Source organism: Solea solea, chromosome 13 (assembly GCF_958295425.1).
Source record: "Solea solea chromosome 13, fSolSol10.1, whole genome shotgun sequence".
Lineage (NCBI taxonomy): Eukaryota > Metazoa > Chordata > Actinopteri > Pleuronectiformes > Soleidae > Solea > Solea solea.
The window spans coordinates 28151492-28172298 of NC_081146.1; the positions used below are offsets into that span (position 1 = coordinate 28151492).

The 20807-nt window shown below is 43.2% G+C and overlaps 1 protein-coding gene across 11 annotated transcripts in view; it reads left to right on the forward strand.

Moving 5' to 3' along the window:
* crppa (CDP-L-ribitol pyrophosphorylase A) overlaps positions 1-20807 on the forward strand; it is a 76407-nt gene that overhangs the window by 28231 nt on the left and 27369 nt on the right. The gene's annotated exons all lie outside the window — the stretch shown is intronic.

The window sequence follows — 20807 nt, forward strand, 5'->3', positions numbered from 1 at the left end:
ACTTGCACACTGAGGTTTTCTTGTGCAATGCAGGGGCAGTTGCTGGTTTCTATACATAAATTCTTACATCATTTCTGCAAATAAACAAAGATCAAGCAGTCATCCACGATAGACGGCTGATTCTGAACCGACTTTAGTGAGGCGTTCTAATCTAGGTTCTAACACACAGTTCTATTGAAATGTAAATACAACACAGTCCATATTTGACCACACTTTAGAGGAAACTTCTTTTGTTATCTTAGAGCAAACGCCACTGATCCACTGCTACCCTCTGCAAAGTTCTTCAACCGGACTTTCAGCACGGTTCAAAAGTCTTTAAAGGGGACATATTATGCAAAATCAACTTTTTTATCATTTTGATACTTATATTTGGGACTCTGGAGGCCCTACCAGTCGCCAAAGTGGGGAAAAAGAATACTCAGTCCTTTTTTCGTGGTCCCCCTTTAGTGTAAGTATAGGCGATAAAACACTCGATGTTGAATTCCCTGCGCATTATGACCACAGAATGCGCGTTTCACCGCGAATGTTACCACCCCACCAGTAACTTTACTTGGAGAGCTCCACCTTAGCTCCACCTTGTCCCTATAAAATGCCAGAGTGCAGGCGAGGGAGGAAGAGCGGTATTATGTCAACGTGGAGGGACAAGTGTGCTGTTGGTGGCTGCACAGTGGAGCACAGTGTTTTACACAAACTTCCAGCCTCAGAGGATTTTATATATGAAGCTAATGTGCTGGATAAAGTCAGCAAACGTGTGTTCGTGTGTGCGCACCACTTCACATCAGACTGCGGCCAGCGGTCGCCGTATTTAGTCAGCGACCGTATTTCACCGACGTACAAACACACACATTTTTAAGAAAAGGTAAAATAGAGCTCATAACTGACCATTCTGACACGTCCTAATTAAACATATTTGTTCAGTACGTCCTCCATGACCGGAGCACAGACTCAGTCTGATACAGTCACATACAGCAACAGTTTATGCAGTGATCAGCGGTGCTGTCCCTAAGTGTTTTTAAGTGATTTACAGTTCGTCAGTGTTCGGCTTGATCCTTGTGTCGGACGTCTCTTCCTGTGACGACACTCTTGCTGTTTTGTTGATATTGTCAGAGAACTAGTGGAGGGAGGGGGAGAGGAATGGAGCAGAGGGAACAGGAGCTGAGCGAGTGAGCGCAGTAAAAAGGACAAATCAGAAAGAAGTGGGTGTGTGTTTGCCTGTGTCTCATTTGCATGTAAAGAATCTGTACCAAATTGAAAAATGATTTCAAGGAAAAGCAGACATTAAAATCAGGCATGTTTAATTGTCTCCGGATGTCCGCTATGGACTGTCTGGGTGTTTTGGCTAATCCACAATGTCCCACTCTCAGTCTAGTGAGGACAAACTCGTCCAATTCACTTTATTTATAGAGCACATTTAAAACCAACACAGTTGCCTAATGTGCTGTACAATACCATTATATGATGTTAAACACAGGTAAAAATGAATAATTCAGGCTGTTATGGTAAAGTTTTTTTTTTCACCGCGATAAAGTGCTTCGTTCATACTGCGCTATTTCATTTATGTGATCATCGTGAAAGCCTTCCGACGAATAGGCTGTAAGAACTTCTGGGTTGAATAACTGACAAACCACTGGTCAATTCTCAAGCCTCTAAAATGGGAGTTTTACTTGCGTTTGGAAAACTACGTCCTCTTTTTATGAACATCTACAGCGGAACGTCTGTGCGTAAGTTCGATATTTTATGCTGGAGACACCCTTCCCGACACAACCCACAAAGGACTATGTGTGGAATCAAATCCTCAAAGCCCTTGACCCTCTCTATTATTTATATTTCTGACAGATCCACAAACAGGAACAGAGGCGGTGATCAGTTCTCTACATTACCATAGTTAATATTCTGTTTCCTGACATCCTTGGAGGCAGAACCTTTAAAGCGAGCGCCGCGCAGCTCGACCAGCACATGTCGGCTGCAGACCTCCGTGGTTATGCTGGATGTCACGGGAATCCTCGACACCGCCAGCCAAGTGCTCGCTGGAGTCTTCAGGGTGGATGTGGTTTCCCCTGAAATCCATAACTGACAAGTCTGTAATTACTAAGACTATAATATAAAGTAGAAATATTCAGCTTACACACACACACACACGCACACACAGATGTCAGGGTTCTTGCTACCTAAGCTGTTAAGTCCAATCACAGCTTGTCTTCCAGATGTGCAGGGCAAAGTCAGCAAAGGCAAATGTTGAATATTCACGGCGTCGTTGGGCCTTTTGAGTTTGACATCTGCTGTGATTTGTGTGGAGGACGTCGAGCAGCCGTGTGACAGATGAGGCTTCTCAGCAGCTGCATCACTTCACAAATCAATGGTTTAAAAAAAACCAAACCCTGAGCCTGAAGGGAGCGGATGTTTGAGCTGGAGAACACGAGTGAATGATGAGCTGTAGGAGGTTCTCTCTTGCTCTTTCTCCGCTGTGATCACTGCATCCGTGTTTAGATGTTGGACAATGACGTCACGGTTGTTGTTGTTGTTGTTTGATTAAATCGTCACGTTACGAGCCCGAGTCTTAATTATTTTCTGAATTATGGCGAGCGATGCTGTTAATTTGTCGTCCTGCTGAGAGAGAGCGGAGAACCCGGGGGAGTCAGCGGACGACTGAGATAACACGTGATAAAACGATGCAGCAGCAGAACTCTTATAATGAGGATAATTCTTCCCACACGGACTATATTCATACTTGTCCACATGCTTGCCAACACTTCTTCCGTCAGCCACTCAGTTATGTGCTTATTGTTCACAAAGTTTGCTTCAGTTTTTCTTTTTTTTTTTAAACAAATGGCATACATGTGATTTTGTTTTAGGGCCTGATCCCTAGTGTATCGGCACCTTTGAGGACCTTGTCATGCACAAAAACTCACCAAACTTTCTGAGCACATCAGAACCTGTGGAAATAGTGATCTGACCAAGTTTCAGGGCGGTGAAATTAATTTAGCAGGAATTATAGTTCATTCCACGCAGCCCCTGTGCTATCCCCGACAGACAATACAAATGCTTTTATTTGTATTTCTCAATTAAGTACGAGTGATATCGCCATCGCAGTATTCAGAAATATCGCACAGTCTTTATCAGCTGCTCTGATATATAAAAAAGATTGTCATTGGCTGCAGAAAAACCCAATATTTATATTTATTGGTGTTTTTCCCGCAACAATAGCTCACTAGCATTACCTGCCAGTGAGCTATATAATAGCACACTAATATAATAGGAAATGTATGCATGTATCTGTCACGGCTGCGTTGTGAACCCGGGACTCTGCTTTCAAAGCAGCTGAGCTAATGTGGATGGCAAGTGAGCCATAAATAATTATATTACATTATAAAACTGAAACATGCCTGGTCTACTAGACTCACTGCTGATGCCGGTCCACATCTGTGTTTTTCAGTCATTTGAACACAGCCAGTGCCATTTTTCCTCGTGTGTGGTCACTCGCTTGGTCAGACACTTGTTTCCTCTTCCTTTTTTCCATCGCCTCTGCCGTGATGACCGTCTAAAATAGCGTCTATCACCGCCTTCATTTTATATCGCGAGGCCTGAGACTTTGCGAGACTTTGTGATTCTGAGGACTCCGGGTGGGCGGCCGTGGTCTTTCCACTTACAGACAGTATGTAATGTAGTAATAACTCTGAAGCTGTTAAATGAGGGTAAAAATCCTGCATAGCTCTGCTTTAAACTTCTTTATGGGCAGTATAAGTGAAGAATAACTCAACAGTGTCATAATCAAAACTTCAAATGTTTTCAATCCAATAAAAATATATATAACCAAACAAAAATCCTCCAAATGTTTGATTGCGACACTGATGGCAGATGAGCTGTAGATGTGATGTTTCCTCAAAATTCCCCAATTGCTCATAAAATAAGGTATTACGACCTCAGCACCAAGTGTGTCATCATCCGTGATTCTTTTCTTAATCACGGAACATTGTTAGTGATAATACACTTTTCTTTCCTCCATGATTTCATCCTTTTACTCAACTGGTTGTTGTCAACTGAACGACTGAGGAGGGAAATTGAATTGCCTTGTTATGTGTCACTCTGAGGAATTATCTGGACGCACCCACCACTTTGGAAAGAGACAAAGCTCATTTGGCTAATTGAATTTGAACCTCTGACAGCTCAAATGCATGAGCGCATGCAATTGTATTGGTCCCACAGAGTTTGGGAACAAGATCCACCCCCAGTGACCTTTCAGTCATGTCTTTCTGGATAATACGAGGCCTGACTATGGTTTCACATGGTTCACAGTAACGTCCAGACCAGTGGTCAGCAGCTGGCGGCCTGAACTGGCTTCACAAAAACATCAAACTCTTGCAGAATTCAGTGCCTTTTATTCTGAAAAAAAGATCAACTGACCAGTCACTTTTAACCCTCTTTTACCAATCCTGTCGTCGCCAACAGGAGGTGGCATGCGTACTTCTCTTCACTGTAACTCTAAGACCATTTGTCATGTTTCACACACCATCATTGATGGTCAACAGTCAAGGCATGTATACTTCAATTGCTTTTCTCCCCTCGAGGAATACCATGAAAGATCAATCTCTAAGTTTTTCAAGCACTAGAGAATCTGAAAGTCCTGCTAGCCAAACGCTAAGGCCTGGTTTGGTAGTGGAAACAACAACGCCTTTTTTGGGACAATAAAGGAAAAAGTTCATATAGGGAAAGTTGTGGATAAGGCCGTAAAGAGGACGTTTAAAAATCCTACATTTCAAGGATCCCTGCTGCTTCCACATGTTGCTATACTTTAAACATAGTGGAAAAGGTGGAAAGAGCAGGCAAGAGAAAGATGGAAATACAAATCCAGAAGAATAAAGGTTGAATTGAATTGTCTGAGGAAATCCACACACATTCCCCCAATTTGTGCAAGAAACAAATACCACTGACAGTGGTTTTGGGTTTTTTTGTGAAACAATAGAACATGGAGAACCTTTTTAAGTGATGTGAAAGTCCTGAGGCATCATGCATCCAGCAGCGAGTCACTGTGCTGCCTGTTTGACTGCATTAAGAATCGAGAGTGAAATGAAGTCACGGACAATGAACAGCAGCCTCTTTGTGGGTAGATGGATCAAAGCACTCCTTAAGATTTCCCATTTGTGTTGAAGATGCCCACAAGCAAAACATCAGGTGCAATAATGTGTGAAAAGCTCAAAACGAACGATGTTGACTGAGAACATTCAGACACCGGATCCTGGCAAACTGACTGGATGTTGTGAAAGCGGTGACGGTATACACTATCAGTGTCTGCACTGGCGATAGGAAGTGTCATCGGATCCCTCCTCGCACAGGGTCCTGGCTGCTTGTCATCCGCTGAAAAGGGACTTGTCACAGTGATATATGGGTGTTGTAATCCCTGTAGTGAGAGCCCTGATGTTTACCCAACCCCATATTTCCTCCTCCTCAAAGAGCCCAGACCAGGAATCCTAAACCTGAGAGGAGATTAGCCGTGGCAGAGAAAGGAGAAGAGGGAGGGGATGGAGGAAGAAAAGGAAGATAAAGGAGAGGACTCTATAGGTGTATTCTCCTCTGCCTGTTCAGATCAAGGTCTGAAAGGCAGACAGGTGGAACCGTACACGGCCCAGTGAAGGTCTTGTGGTGACACCAGCAGAGTTTTTCCCTCGCCGGGGTCAAGAAACGAAGATGACTGCAGTTTCTGAGGCTATAGCACACTCAGAATTATTCTAATGATGAAGTCTTATCCTTATCAAAGCAGAACCTTCCCTCTGCGATGTTTTCCCTTTTTTGTTCTCGAAAGGTTTTCCAAAAAGGAAAGGAATGCAATGTCTTCATGTACACAAAACCCTCCAAAATGGCTCCAACATGACATGGCATGACATAATTTTCACAGAGTTTCGATTGGTTGCGTACAAGAAGATGTTTTCACTCTGGGTTTCCAAAGAATTGCGTTTTTGTGCTCTCAAAAATGTTGGTTCCTTGTCGATAAAAAACCTTTTGTGGATTCTAGGGATGTGTGTGTGTGTGTGTATATATGTGTGTATGTATATATATATGTGTGTATGTATATATATGTGTGTATATATATATCGATATATACCTGACACCCGATACAGATATGTATTCTTCTTATATGTGTATATATATATATAAGAAGAATACATATCTGTATCGGGTGTCAGGTATATATCGACCCCGGTGTGCATCCCTAGAATCCACAAAAGGTTTTTTGGTCTTGGAATTCTGTCACTTTAAACATTGGCGTTACGATCATCGGGTCAACCACGACTGGACATTTCGTGATGGTTTGTTGTTGCTGCTGCTCCCACACGTTGGAAAATTTTCCCCCCTGCACATTTATGCACCAATGGCTTTTAATACCTAGTTAGTGCTATGACATGTTAAGACTTGTCTGGTTGAGTTTTAACCAAATTGGGTCAAGAGAGTGACTAATGTTGTCATCCCTAGAGACATAAAAGTGAGCCAAAGTTAATTAAGTCATTAACAATCCGGTTTCACAGCAGGGTTCAATAAGGTTCAATAGCAGTTAATGCTTTCAAGTGGAACTGAGCCAAGGGGAAATTATTCCTGCAGAGGTCTTTGTCCACACTTATTCTCACACGAAATCTCGGAGGCGGCATATGCAGCGCGTCCTTCTAACAGCCCACAAGGCAGACTGGTGACACCCTACACAAGCAATTGAAGCTGTGGTGGCTGCTGTCGCTGTCGCCTCAGCACACTCCCAATCTTTCAGCCAGTAAATCCAGTAATTGTCCTCAGATGAATCAGTGGCTGGTGTTGCTTTTTCTGGGATTAAAGGCAACAGAAGCTTTCATTGACTCTGAGAGTCTGGTTCCAGTTCTTGAATATGAGGAGTAGCAATGAGACAGTTCTGATTTATTTTATTGCTTTTGCCTCTTTGAGGCAAATTCATTTTAGACCTGAGAAGGAATTTTATCTGGAAACAGGGATCTATCATTAGAGGTGTATATATGTATATGTCATTCCTGACATTGGTACTGCTTTATGATACAGATGGCCAAGTGGAAAGGGAACTTGGCTTGTAACCGGTTCGAGTCCCCACCAGGTAAAAAAAAAGGCCGAGGGCACCACTGAGCAAGGTGCCCAACCCGCATTGCCCCCCAGTCGCTCGTAGAAGGTTTCTAGTAGAGGATGGGTTAGATGCAGAGAAGGAATTTCCTCATTTAATCTATCAGTGACTCAGTTTGCTAACAGCACCGTGTTGGCTGGCAAAGCTCCTGAAAAATCCCACGGTACCAGAGGTGGTTTCAAGCTTTAAATAAAGTTCAGTGTGCACTTCAAATCCACATAGACCGAACAAAATATTGCAGTGCACGTTGCTCCAGACCTGCAGAATTACGACTTCTTCTTCTCTGTGATAAAGTGTCCTTCACTCTACTCCAGAGATCGTGTACACATTTGCCTTTCTGCATGGAGTTTGCATGTTCTCCCCGTGTGTGCGTGGGTTCTCTACGGGTTCTCCGGCTTCCTCCCACAGTCCAAAAACATAAAATGTGGGGATTAGGTGAATTGGTCACTCTAAATTGACCATAGGAGTGAGTGTGAGAGTGAATGGTTGCTTTTACTAACATCATAGCTAGTTCCTGCACCTGTTGACAGGGAAACTTTAGCATCGTGATTAATGGTGGTCAGTCAAGACAACTTTATTTACCTAGCCCAACGTCACAAGCACAATCTGCCTCTCAGGGCTTTACTCTGTCCTTAGACCCTCACATTGAGTGAGGAAAAAGTCCACAAAAACCCTGTGAGAAACCTCAGGAAAAGCCTCAGAGGAGGAATCCCTCTCCCACCCAGGATGGACATATCAGTACCTGATAATGAAGTGATTACTCTACAAGAGGAATCCATTGTCTATGTGTTCCCAACACTCCGTCTTCTATGCTCACTTTGAGTGTTTTTTGTAGCAGTGAATACCACCTCAGGATCTGGTCTGATGTTCTCCCGGTAACCTGTCCCTGACACCAACGTCACTTACTGTGAAAACAGCCAGTGAAGAGTCTTATATTAGATTGAAGTCTCACTGCACGGTCATGTCGGTGAAGGTTCTCAGTCATCCAGGTCATGGCTGTGGGGGAGACTGGACCTCTCATCCATGAGGCTTCTTCAGTTCTGACTAACTAGTAGGAAGAACCAGGTATTTATTTGTCATGGCACAGAAGAGCCAGCTCATCCGGACAGGACTCAGCCGTCCACCGACACTCTATTGAGGATGACAATGTTCACATTCTGGCCAGGGAAGACAGGTGGTTTGAAAGAGGAGTGAAGGAAGCCATCTATGTTACTTCAACAGAGGAGGTGGACGAAGACACCAACTATCACGAAACGTCTTCAAGCAAGTCCAGGACCTGAAGCATGTTCAGGTATTGATTCGACAGCTGTGAGCTCCCACATTGCAACAGCCAAGACATGACTTTATTTCATAAACCTATTTTAAGGGAATGAGTCAGGGACAGTTTTGTCATGACCATCAGCATAGAGCATCATGGTAAAAGTCCAATATCCACCCTGCTGTTTGCTCCCATGATGATGACTTGGAAACATCTCCATTCAGGCAGAAGCCTGAGGATCATCCCCTCCTTAGTGATGTATTTGTAGAGTGTTAAGGTCAGAGCCTCGGAGGAGACTCGCGCTGCTGCTACATGTGCAGGATATCAGGCTTGATCTTCCATGCCGAGAGTGCTCCAGATGTGTGTCGGCATGTGTGAAACTTGACCGCCGAAATTTGGCTCAAGGAATTAGACATACCAAAGTGCTGTTTACTCAGCTTTGATTCCTCAGATTAGAGAAAGAGCAGCGAGCACGGTGTTTGTGCTGATGTGACTCGACTCTGACAACTGGGAGATGACATTCCAGGCTGTTACAAATAAACCGTACGGTCTTATGGAGGATTAATGCAAACCACCTCTTCACAATTAGTTTGTAAACCTTCAGTCAAACAGAGTAAGGCCTGAAACATGCGTGTATTTTTTTTGTGCCACTTGGTTTTGAGCTGTTTCTGACCACCCACACATCGTCCTGGTTTGAGTTTGCTCTGGGCTCTGTGGTAAGGTCGTAGGAAAGCACAGCTTTGCAGAGATTATGTTTTCATTTTCCAGTCTTCATCAAAATGATTGTTATCTTTGCGCTCACCTTCCTGCTCTGCTAGTGCATTTATTTGTGTATTGAGTTTGACTCAGAGTGGGGGAAAAGACCACCTCATGCCCCCCCAAAAAAGGCCTGTTGAAACTTATTCACAAGAAAAACAGAACTTTCCCCTCACGATATCTTTTCATTTTCATTTTTAAAACGTTTTCTGTAAACATGGTGTTGTTTCAAGAAATGTCCTCATACGCATGGAACGACTGTAGTATATGGCAGCCCTGTATGTGGCGCTGTAACAGAAATATGCTATAACTCCATCATGGTTGTCTACACAAAAACGTTACACAAAAAGAGTTTTTCACTCTAGGACCTAGTTTCCAAATATAGCATTTTAGGGGCTCCCAGAATGTCGGTTTAGTGTGGATAAGAAGCTGGTGCAATACAAAATGTTTGTGGATTCTCCTAAACTTGTTCTCATGTGTATGGGCCCTGAAGCTCAGGCTGATTAAACTGACATAACCACAGTCATGGCCAATGAGTTGATCTTGTTGGTATTTTTCCATTTGTAAACTTTGTGCATGTACCTTTAAATTATTGTGGGTGGTGGACAATACTGTGCTTGAGTTACATTTGTAGTCAAAAGTGACCACATGTTGGAGCAACTTCCTTCCAAATCCTCACCAAAGTATAACAGTGTTTGGTTTTAAGTGGGGTTGTTAATGATCCACTATTAGCCAGTTAATAACTGTTAAGAATTGAACCAATAAAAATGAATTCATAAACAGGCGGTAATCCGAGTATCATTCGTTCTTTTCATATTCAATTGAGATTCCAACAAATGTTGTTATTTCCTTATTCGTTTATGAATCTGATACCAAAAACAAATAACGGGTCATTTATTGTACTTTCGATTAATTGCTCAGATCAAACATAGGAAATGAAATAACGGGCCACGGAAAGATTTTGATTTTGATATTTAATTTGTCCAATTTGTGTGAACCGGAAGTTATTGTCTTCTTCGTGTGTTGCACTTGGAAGTTTAACATTAGCCTTCAAAACTAGGATGAGGAGGATCAATCATGGAGAGTTTCATCATTGTTCTGAGGAACCAAACGGAACACAACATACAGTGTACACTGGGTACAATTGTGCAATCCAGTTGTTTTCAGATAAATGAATTATGAACGGTCAAAACGACCACTATGGTATTTCTAGTAGGTACATTATTTCCGGTAGTTTGAGTGTTAATGATAAAAATTTTAGAAGTGGTGAGGACAGAATTGTTGATCATAAATAGTGCTGGGGACTGATGCCTATGGTCACACCTGTGGTGATGTGGGCATTTAATAATTGTAAATTGTTGTCATAACATTTATATCATGGATATTATTTACAGAAGCTTTGTAAGTGGACCTGTGCGTGTTGTTGTTCAGGGACCTTTGCCCATCTCGTCATCTCTGCGCTGTCATGTATACTTTGTGTTCCGGCACCTTATGATTTACAAATGAAGCATGAGTTGTAGGTTATACCTGGTTATATTGCTGTTGGTTATGTTGAACATGATGATTACATGCTGTGTGAACACAGTATAGGATTATTAAAAATCTATGTACTGTAGGCTAATAATTGTGCCACCCAATGCATTTCATATGCCCCCCCTTAAGACTGAGGTCTGGTGACGGGTCTGGGTGATGTCACTCCCATTTCCCAACATCTGATTTCCGTTGTAAATGGAATGCACCATTAGCCTTGGCCAGAATGTGGGCTGCTGAAAACCCACGGTGGTTTATTTAGTAAAATATTCCCACACCTGCATCTGACCTCAGATGGACCAGGATATGGACCACAGTCAGCGTCTCTGGGATTCTGTAAGTGATACAGTGTGATAAGTGAATGAAGCAACTGTGGTGTGTAAGTGTGTGTGGGATTTGGTATGTCCCAGTTCATAAATCCCACCTATGCTTTCATGCTTTCATACCCCCATGTTTGAGGAGTCCATTGTTCTGCTCGCTGTTTTGAAGTTTGTCTTTCGGTGAGTTGAATTCAAACAAAGTCGTCTATCACCACAGCTTGTTGGAAAAAGTTCTCACCGAAGGATCCACTGGAAACACAGACCCCCGTGTTGTCCCATTCTTAGCTGGGTTTACTTTTTTCTGAAGAGGGTATACAGAGAAAGAGTCATAGATTAGCTGTGAAGAACAACTTGCCATGTTTGCCCAATGCTCTGCCCCTTACCGGATATTTTGGAAACCAGTGTTGAAAGAGCTTTGCTAGCGTAGCGTGAAAAAGGGCTGTGTGGTTTTCTGAGAAGCAGCAATCAGGACAAAAGTTTGCTTTGTCAATAGCTGGAAAGTGGAAGAGGGAATTCGCAGTCATTCAGAAGCAGGGTGGGATTCAGACGTGTTCATTTTCCCGACGTTCTGACCCCTTTCAGATGAAGTGAGGCAGAGTGGGAGTGACAAAATACAGACATTCATGCAATGACACCAAATACCTCAGTGAATATACAATAAAATTCACTCCCTGGAGACGCTGCTGCATCTGAGAGAAGTACGAATCATTGTCATCGCTGTCGGCCTCTGCGCTTGGATCCAAACAGAGCTTTTAAATTTATGGCTGACCCTTTGCTGTAAGCATGACGTATACTCTGAAGGTTGTTAGACCTGAAGCTCAGCAGTAAATATTAAAACTGTGTGGATCTAAGTGAGAGTGACGACCTCTCTGAGTCATTTGATGTCTCATCTGCTGTTTGACTCACACTTTACTCCAGCGGATGTTTGTAATGCAGGGAAAATCCAAATTTTAATGTCAAAAAAAGGAAAATATCAATGTCACTCCAAAACTCAGTAGCCAATCAGCAGGCAGCTTCCCAAGGCCCGCCCACAAACAAATACCATGCCGCAAAGAAAAAGTGCATTTTCTAACAATAAAATCCATATTTTATTTGAATGAACCAATTATATATGGATGTTCACTTAATGACATTTGGTGTCTTTTCAGCCCAATATGGTGATTTTACACGTGTAAATCTCTGAAAGACGCTTCTGTGTCAGATATTAAAAATGTGTTGGCTTAGGTCGATTATTCCCTCGCTTTCGGACAGATAAAACGTGTCCCGAGCCGCTCGTGCTGGAGATCTGTTTCCTGTTTGAAATTCCAGAATCGCAACAACCCTCATAGAGATATATATTATGGGTAGTATATTCAATTACAGCCAATAAAAACCCTCTTTAATGTTACACACTGGACCTTTAATGGGAAATAAAAGGGCGAAACGGGATATTAAGACAATTTAAAAGCTTGACTTTTACTTGTGAAATGACACTATATCAGACTGGTGTAAAATTTGGGGTCTCTAATCAGACTTTTGGCCTGAGTAATTGGACCTGTTGCCCCCTTTTCTCTCATCTCACTTTAGCCCCAAGCTACCGCCTGTCGTCAGTGATACACAGAGGGGGGGGAGAGGACACCGGGACCACGATACCCACTCAGGGACGAGCTGTCAGAATCCCCTGAAACACGATCCCCTCCCAGACCAAAGCAATGGTTGTTTTTAGCAGGATTCTATCACGGCGGCAGCAGCAGGTCATCTGGGGAAAGAAATGACTTCATCTGTTTAAGAGCAGACGTTAGAGCGTCGGTGAAGTTCACGCTAGGTGGCGTTTTTTAGATTTAGGGACTCCGTGTGTGGATCTCAGTCCTGACACTGCCCTCAAGTGGAAGCTGTGGCGATGAGTGTCGTCGCACTCTCGTGTCACGGGGGTGAAAAAGCAAACAGTGAAAGGGGAAAAATGATGAAAAGAGGCGATAAAAACATTCTTAATGTTCTTGGCTGCGTCGGTTACAGTCGCTGGTGTGACTCTTTCACTGTTCTTTCCACTTCTCTTGGCTCAGGCTCAATGCCAAGCGCTTTTCCAAAGGCTGTTTTTCAATTAGGAACCAGCTCTCTTGGCATTCCACACAGGGAACAGAAGTCTTTGCCCTCGAGCAGCAGCAGCAGCGGCATCATCAGCAGTGGCATCAGCAGCAGCAGCAGTAGGAACAGCAGAAGCAGCAGCAGAAGCAGCAGCAGAAGCAGCAGCAGAAGCAGCAGCAGAAGCAGCAGCAGCCGCCATCCTCGGGGGCTGGAGGATCTTGGGGAAATTGACAGAGTCGTGCAAATTGTCACAGTTAAAAGCTCCTAATTGTCTGAAACCTTGAAAGCAAAGACTCTTCTTGTGTGGCAGAAGTGCTGCTGCTGCTGCTGCTGCTGCTGCTGCTGCTGCTGCTGAGGGAAAGGTTGATTGCATGTGTGGCATTTAAAGAGCAGAGAAAAGTGGAGGAGTGCGTTTTGTGTGGTCCGTCGCTCCGTGACTTGTCAAATCCTCACTTTTTTAAACGGTTTGGTGATTGAAGTTTCATTCTGGAAAAGCTTGTGGTTCCAGTTCGGAATAACAACAATTGATGATCATTCTAATATACTGTATTATTATTATTTATGTAGTGAGTAAATCCTGCTACCAGGCCTGGTCGATAAAACAATAACAGTAATGATTGCAGATTGAGTAATTTTCACCAATAACAACAAAGCCGAAGTTCATGTACGGTGCAAAAACATGCGTATAATTACATACATATAATTGCTTTGGATGTTTCGCCTCAAGTTTGTTGATTTGTTGTTGTGTTTTTCTCTCTGTCCAGAGAGAAAATCCTACATTAAGACATCACAGCACACAGGAGGTGTTCAAATCCTTCATTCTCGTTCCTCTTGTTGTCATCAGTGGTAAATGTGACCACACGAGGCAGCAGCAGACAGCAGCTCCTGTTTCCCTGTGACGTCAAATCACTTGTTTACTTGATGAACTTTGGTGTGGAAGATGTAAATGTGTCGTGTTCACGTTTCTATGGAATACATTAGCACTGATGAAGCCTTTAAGTGAGGATTTGTAGCAGGTACTCGTTTCCCCCTCATAAGTCTAATAGTCTTAAAGTTAGTGTCGTTAAAATCCAACATCTTATGTCCTGACTGCACTCTATTTGATAGTCTGTGTTTTTCAGAAATGTGGTTGTGTGAGGTTCAGTCTGAGACACGGCTGAGGCTGGCTTCATAAAAATCTTCACTTGCTTAAGTCTATGATGTCTTAAAAATATGATTGCCACTTTATCTCTCTGTGAGGCGGCCTTTTTTTTTACGACTGGAAACTGCAGTCGTTTCTTTTCACACCATAGAAACCAACTCCATGGAGAAAACCGGCGATTTGAGCTCGCTGTGACACAGGAGCTGCTGGTCCTTAACAGTGATGTAAAGCAGTGAGGTGTGAGCCTTGTGTTAAGTGTTTAAAAGTCACATTTTCCTCGCTGGCAGCCATGATTTCAGAGAGCGAGCGTCTCACGCTGGTTAATACAAGCATCGCTTCAACAAACTCTGGAACAATTTGGCTCTTTGGGAATATTTGAGGATTCATTTCCACGTTGTAAACAGGTGATGAGCACTTATTGGCTCCAGTGCCTTCATAAATCCCCTTTAATTCACTTGTGGTTTTGGTCCCGTAGGCTTAGTTACGCCGTCGCGTCAGTTTCTTTTATCTCATGTTTATCCAAATGTCCCACTCGTGTTTCTGTCAGCACGCTCACTCACTGCTTTCTCCATCACTATAATCTGCAACAATCCACACTGGGACGGAGACAGTGGAAAACCCTCTCAGTCAACACTGGATGACATGGCGTCTCTGATGATGATGATGATGATGAAGACCTGGAGACGTGAAAATCCCTCCAGGATCACATTCCACGTCTGTCTGTCTGTGAGGGTGTCTTTGGTTTGTGTCCCTCTCTTGAATCCTTGTGTCCTCGACGACGAGCCAGTCGGCTTCTTATTAACGTCTGCTTTATTCATCCTGGACGACTCTCAGTGGAAAGAGTGGACAGACATGCCAGCGTCGGGTCAGAGACGTTACCACCCTCTGTCCTGTCATGACCACACACACACACACACACAAGGTCACATCAAAGCAGTCACATATGCTCATTTCACCTCAGCGTCTGCATTTGTTGCTTTTAAATTGATAGTTCCAGGTTTTAAGAGTGTGATTTTTTGACTGTGCTTCAACCAGTCTTCCACACAGAGGCTCCATCTTGCTGAAAACATGGCTGATAACAGAAGAAAATTTGATTTCATCCCTGTAACAAAAGCCTCAACTCATAAAATCTACTTCACTTTATATCTACAATATCTGATGTTGTTCATCCACTGCTGCCTTCATCACGAAGTTCCAATGTCCTATTTTGTCAATTCAGTATTATGACAAATTTTGATCCATTTACCTCAGTGACACAAAGTGACCACACGAGGCAGCAGAGGAGCAGCAGCTCCTGTGTCCCAGCGCACTGATATCACTGATTTTCTCTCTGGACTTGTTTGTTAGAGGTCCACTCAGGTGACCTCACTCCTCCCTTTTCCACATGTGTCGGGAGACTACGGTGGCTTCTGCACAGCAGAGATTTAAGTTGTTTGTAAGGCGTTGTTATTGTAAGTCGCTTTGGATAAAAGCGTCTGCTAAATGACATGTGATGTAATGTAATGTAATGTTTGTTGCATGAAGCTTCTTCAATGCACAAAATGGCCGCCTGCATAAAGAAATACCCAAGTAAAGATAAAAGGTTTGAAAGATGAAACAAAATACACACTGGACCTTTAGGTGGCTAAAGTCTGTGTTCTGGCTGCTGGTTTCCAGGCTTGGCGTCACACGAGGGTGGTGGTGGTGGGGGTGGGGGCTTTGTGTCTGGCTTTAGCTCTCACTTTAATGAAGCTGCCCCTGTGTCATTCTTCCGTCTCCACCACATTTAAAGGCATGAGTGACATTTGTGTCGACTTGAATCTGTGCTGCGAGTCACTGACGACCCCTTTCATAGCGCCTGTCGTCCTCCGTGCAGGCAGCTACTCCACTTAATAATAAAGAATTCTGTTTTATCAAGCCCTGATTCATGTTTCAAAGGCTGCTACAGATCTGGAGTGGAAATAATTCAGGCGCTGGGTCTGATCCAGGCCCAGAACTTTGATCCTTTTCTCCTTTAAATTGTTATGCCCCAGTCTAGGGGGCCTAGGACATAACAAGATAAGACCTGATCTTCCCCAAGTCCCAAGTGACCACAAACGATTTTTAGTTGTATGTCAAGAAAAATAATGATTTATTTACAAAAGGAGTTTAAATGACAGAATTAGATGACAATATAACTGAGGCTTCGGGGTGGACGCCGGCCAAAATAACAAACAAAAAGGTCCCTGTCTAGAAAATAATAAACCTTACCTAATCAACCTTAAGGAAACCAAATGACAGGAAACTTACCTCCCTAACTAAATAAACAGGAAAAAACTGGAACAAAACTGGCAGTCCACCCCTACTACTCGACAAGAATTAAACTACTCGAAAGGTCTACAGAGCTGAAGGGTGGCCGGTTGGGAGAGGAAGACGAAAAGTGCCTGCTGCCATGCTGCCATCCTGCCATCTGACGTCCACCATATTGGCTCCTTATGTATCAGGTGGTGGTGGAGTACAGCCGATCGAGAGCCAGGGCCCGGAACCACTCCACCAATCCTGGCATGGCTATGGCACACACCTATTTGCCTAGGAGATTGAGGGAAGAAAAAAACACACACAAAGCACACGCAGCAGTTTGACTAAGAAATAATGACTACAGTCATAACAAAATCTTTATCCTGCCCTATAAGAAACCTTTATCCTGCCCTATAAGAAATCTTTATCCTGCCCTATAAGAAACCTTTATCCTGCCCTATAAGAAACCTTTATCCTGCCCTATCAGAAACCAGAGCTCTGTCATAGATTCATTAGACGTGGTTTGATGCTTGTAGCTGTCGTCAATATGCCCCAGAGACACCCATGGCACCATCATCAATGTGCTTGGGTGGTAATCGAGCGCCGATCGCACTCATCTAATCCATCATTAATCCCCCCCCAACACATGTAACATCTCTAAATACGTTCCGTGTGAATATGTAATTGCTTTTAGATAAGTATCAGAGGAATGCCTTGATCTGATGCAATCAGATTTAAACAGAAGATGGTTATTGAACATATGTGGGAGTCCTGAGGATATGGGAGTGACATCGAGCCATTGCTGTGTTGACTGATGACAGATGTACTGACCCTCCTCCTCATCTTCTCATAACTGTGATTAAACCTCAGAAACAGGAAAAAGCCTTTCATCAGTTCCCTTTCATTCCTCAGAGGTCTTGCCAATTTTAGATATCAAGGCATATTAAAGGGATAGCCCAGGGTTTCTTTGAAGTGTGCTCGTACGAGGTGCTGACACAAAGTGAAGTGAGCAACTTGTGCACCAGAAACCAGCGCGAGACATGGATTCTTACACTCTCTGTGATGACACGGCTGCCAGTGGGAACACAGGATTTAAGAAAATCTAGTCTGCAAAACATTAAGATTATGTTTAACCCTGTTGTCTTAACATTAGATACGATTTTTGTAAGCTACACCAAACCCCATGGAGAAAATCAGTGATTTAAGTGGTCTGCTGCTGCCTCGTGTGGTCACTTTGTGTCCCACTGAATCTGAACAAACAATTTCAAACACAGAAATGGTAAAATAATACATTTGAACTTGAATTTGTGATGTAAAATCACTGTTTTTCTCTATGGACTTTGGTGCAGGGAGAGTTAGTGGTTCAACAACTTTGAAAAATCTAGTGAGATAAAAACAGCAAACATATGCTTAGGACATGATAGACTTCATTACATGAGCCTCAACCTGGTCTCTGGCACCGGGGAGCACTCACAGTACTAGAACCTTATATGACCATACTGGAGTATCCCTTTAAGAAAGGATGGTAGGTGCTGACACTGAGAGACTCTGGATCACATTTAAAGCTCATATGTAGATTTTTTTGTGTTTCCATCCCCTGGGTTGCTTTAATCAATGAGAGGCTGGAGTCACTGATCTGTTCTTCTTGTCCCCCCCCCCCCCTTCATTTGGTTGGAATGGAAAATCTGTGTCATCTGACTAACCCCCCCCCCCATCCCCCCGTCCCCACCTCCACTGGTTCTGATTAGGGACGAGTGCTCCGGGAGTTCTGTTGCTCCCATGAACCACAGTCAGACCTGGTTCCTCCGCTCTCTGCTCAAACACCTGGTCATTTTACCATTGATCCCTGAATAAACAGAGCTGTGAGAAGCTGCTTGTGTTGGTGTCGGAATGTATGATCATGTTTATCTTACTTTCATTGTGAAAGGTGTAAAATTCCTAAAACTTTTTGGTGGTTTTGTGGTTTTAATTGGATTATATCTTCAGTGTCATGTAAAAGTCTTTTTAAACCATGTCAAATAACTTGATTCCTCTTATAGACCTAGATTTATAGACCTTAAAGAGAGTGAATGGTTGGTTATTTTCTGATGACATCATACACGTTGGATCCAATTCTTTTATTCTACAGTTTATTACAACTCTGTTGCTTGATTTGATTGACCAGCTGGTACTAAAAGACACTTTTGAGTAATTACCATTTGGTCCAGCAGAGGCCTGAGATCAAATTTGAATGCCCTTTTGGCCTATCAGTAAGATGATCTGACTTTGTCTTGTTCCGTTCACCAAATGATTTTGATAAATAGCAGATGTTCTCATTTATTGCTCTGTACATGTAGCTGAGTAACTTACTTACGGTAAATGAAGATACACCCCATAACTTTAGAAGAGACACAGGAGCTGCTGGTCCTCTGTTGCCTCGTGTGGTCACTTTGTGTCACTGAGCTCAATCTGAACGGAGGTTTTCAAAGAACAAAATCACTAAAATAAGACATTTGAACTTAGTGATGGAGGCAGCGGTGGATCAACAACAGCACTGTGTGCTGTGATGTTAAAATCACTGATTTTCTCTCTGGGGTTTGCTGCAGACGGTGAGCGGTTTGCAAACCAACACAAACTTGCTGTTTATGTTGGTTAGGGTCATGGAGTTTGTTGTGTAGTGGCTAAAATGAGTTTCCTCTGTTTTCAGAGAAGGTGAACGAACGCTCAAGCTCGTTGCAGGAGTAAATTTGTTGCTCTTCTTCTTTAGTTTCTTCTAATAATTTCCAGGAGGCTGAACACTACGAGGTGCAATGCTGCCCTCTACAGAATAACAATTACTCGCGTTCATCAACACAGTTCAAAATATAATAAACCAGATTATACTTGGACCCAATCATGTACTGTGATAAATACTGGAATCTTCACCACGTGAACCAAAGTCTATCCCAGGTCTTTCTTGATGCTTTGCATGAAAACGTTCTCTCTCATGCTGCTTCATCAAAGCTATTTAGTCAAAAAGTTCTTAGTTAATGAGTCCAGGTAGAAGACTAGAGCATAAATCTGTGTGAGGAACAAGCTGCTGCTGCTGCTGCTGCTGCTGCTGCTGCTGCTGTTGGAGCAAAGGAACCTTTCCTCCAACAGTGAACAGTGCCTTCTGAAAGATGGAAAACAGGTCGTTCTCGGCCCTCGTTAAGAAACTAAATCAAAGTGAGGAGTCGCTGTTGCCCGAGGAATGAAGTCTGGCGAGTGAAAGCCATTAAAGAGCATTGTACAGGCTGTTTGTGGAGAGAGAGGAGAAGAAGAAAGAGATACAGAGGAGATGAATCAGGGAAGCAAAACAACCACAACAGAGCGAGTGAACGGCACAATGTAGGCTCTCCTTTAGTCTCCATGTGCGGTTTGGTCTATACTGTACGTCTGTCCAATATCACGCACTGTAAATCTCAAAAAGTAGTTGCCTCTCAAGCTTCAGAGGACTTGACATTAAAGGGATGGTTGAGGTTTTTTGAAGTGTGGTTGTATGTAAGTAAGTAGTGGCACTGACTGTGCAGTGTGCGCCCCCTGCTGGGCCCCCCTGCACCAAAAACCAGCCTGAAAACACAGGCATGCTCTCACTGAACTCAGGAAATATGAACATCACTTCATCTCTTTATTAAATGGCCTTTTCCAAATGTTACTCTCCCCGCACCAAAGTCCATTGAGAAAATCATCGATTTTACCTCAAAGCAAACAAGAATTGTTAATCCACGGTTTCCTCCATCACTAAGTTCAAGGGTGTTATTTTGGGACTTTGGTGTTTGAAATCCTTCATTCGGACTCACCTCGATGACACAAAGTGACCACACGAGGCAGCAGTAGACTAGCAGCTCCTGTGTCCCCATGAGCTAAAATCCATGATTCTCTGAATGGAGTTTGGTGTGGGAGACTTGAGTGGTTTATAAACTTCTGTTTCCAGGCATAAAATGTTGTTTAACATTGAAATAAAGCAGTGAACGTGTTCTTAAGACATTGTAGACAAACGTTAATTGACCTAAATATCTGGCTTTTTTTCTCGTTCACTGTAATCTGTGATTCTTTGAATCCGGTAATCAGATCAGTTTCAGCTCATGAAGCTGCTTTTGTTTGACTTGACGACAGATGCCACCGCACATGTCAGGAAATGACAACATGAAACTCTGTTCACCAGAACATCCTTCAGGGGAAGTTTACCGTCGGTCGTCATCAGCAGCTAAATTTGAAACATCACGTTGTTTGCTGAGTGACCCTCGTGCGTCCATGTTGCCCCCCTGGAACAACCTGGGCCTGGTTTAACTCTGTTTCCTGCTGGCTTGAATCAGCTGTTAATCCCGGCAATCACCACAAACTGAAGCTCTTGAACAAACATTTGGACGACCT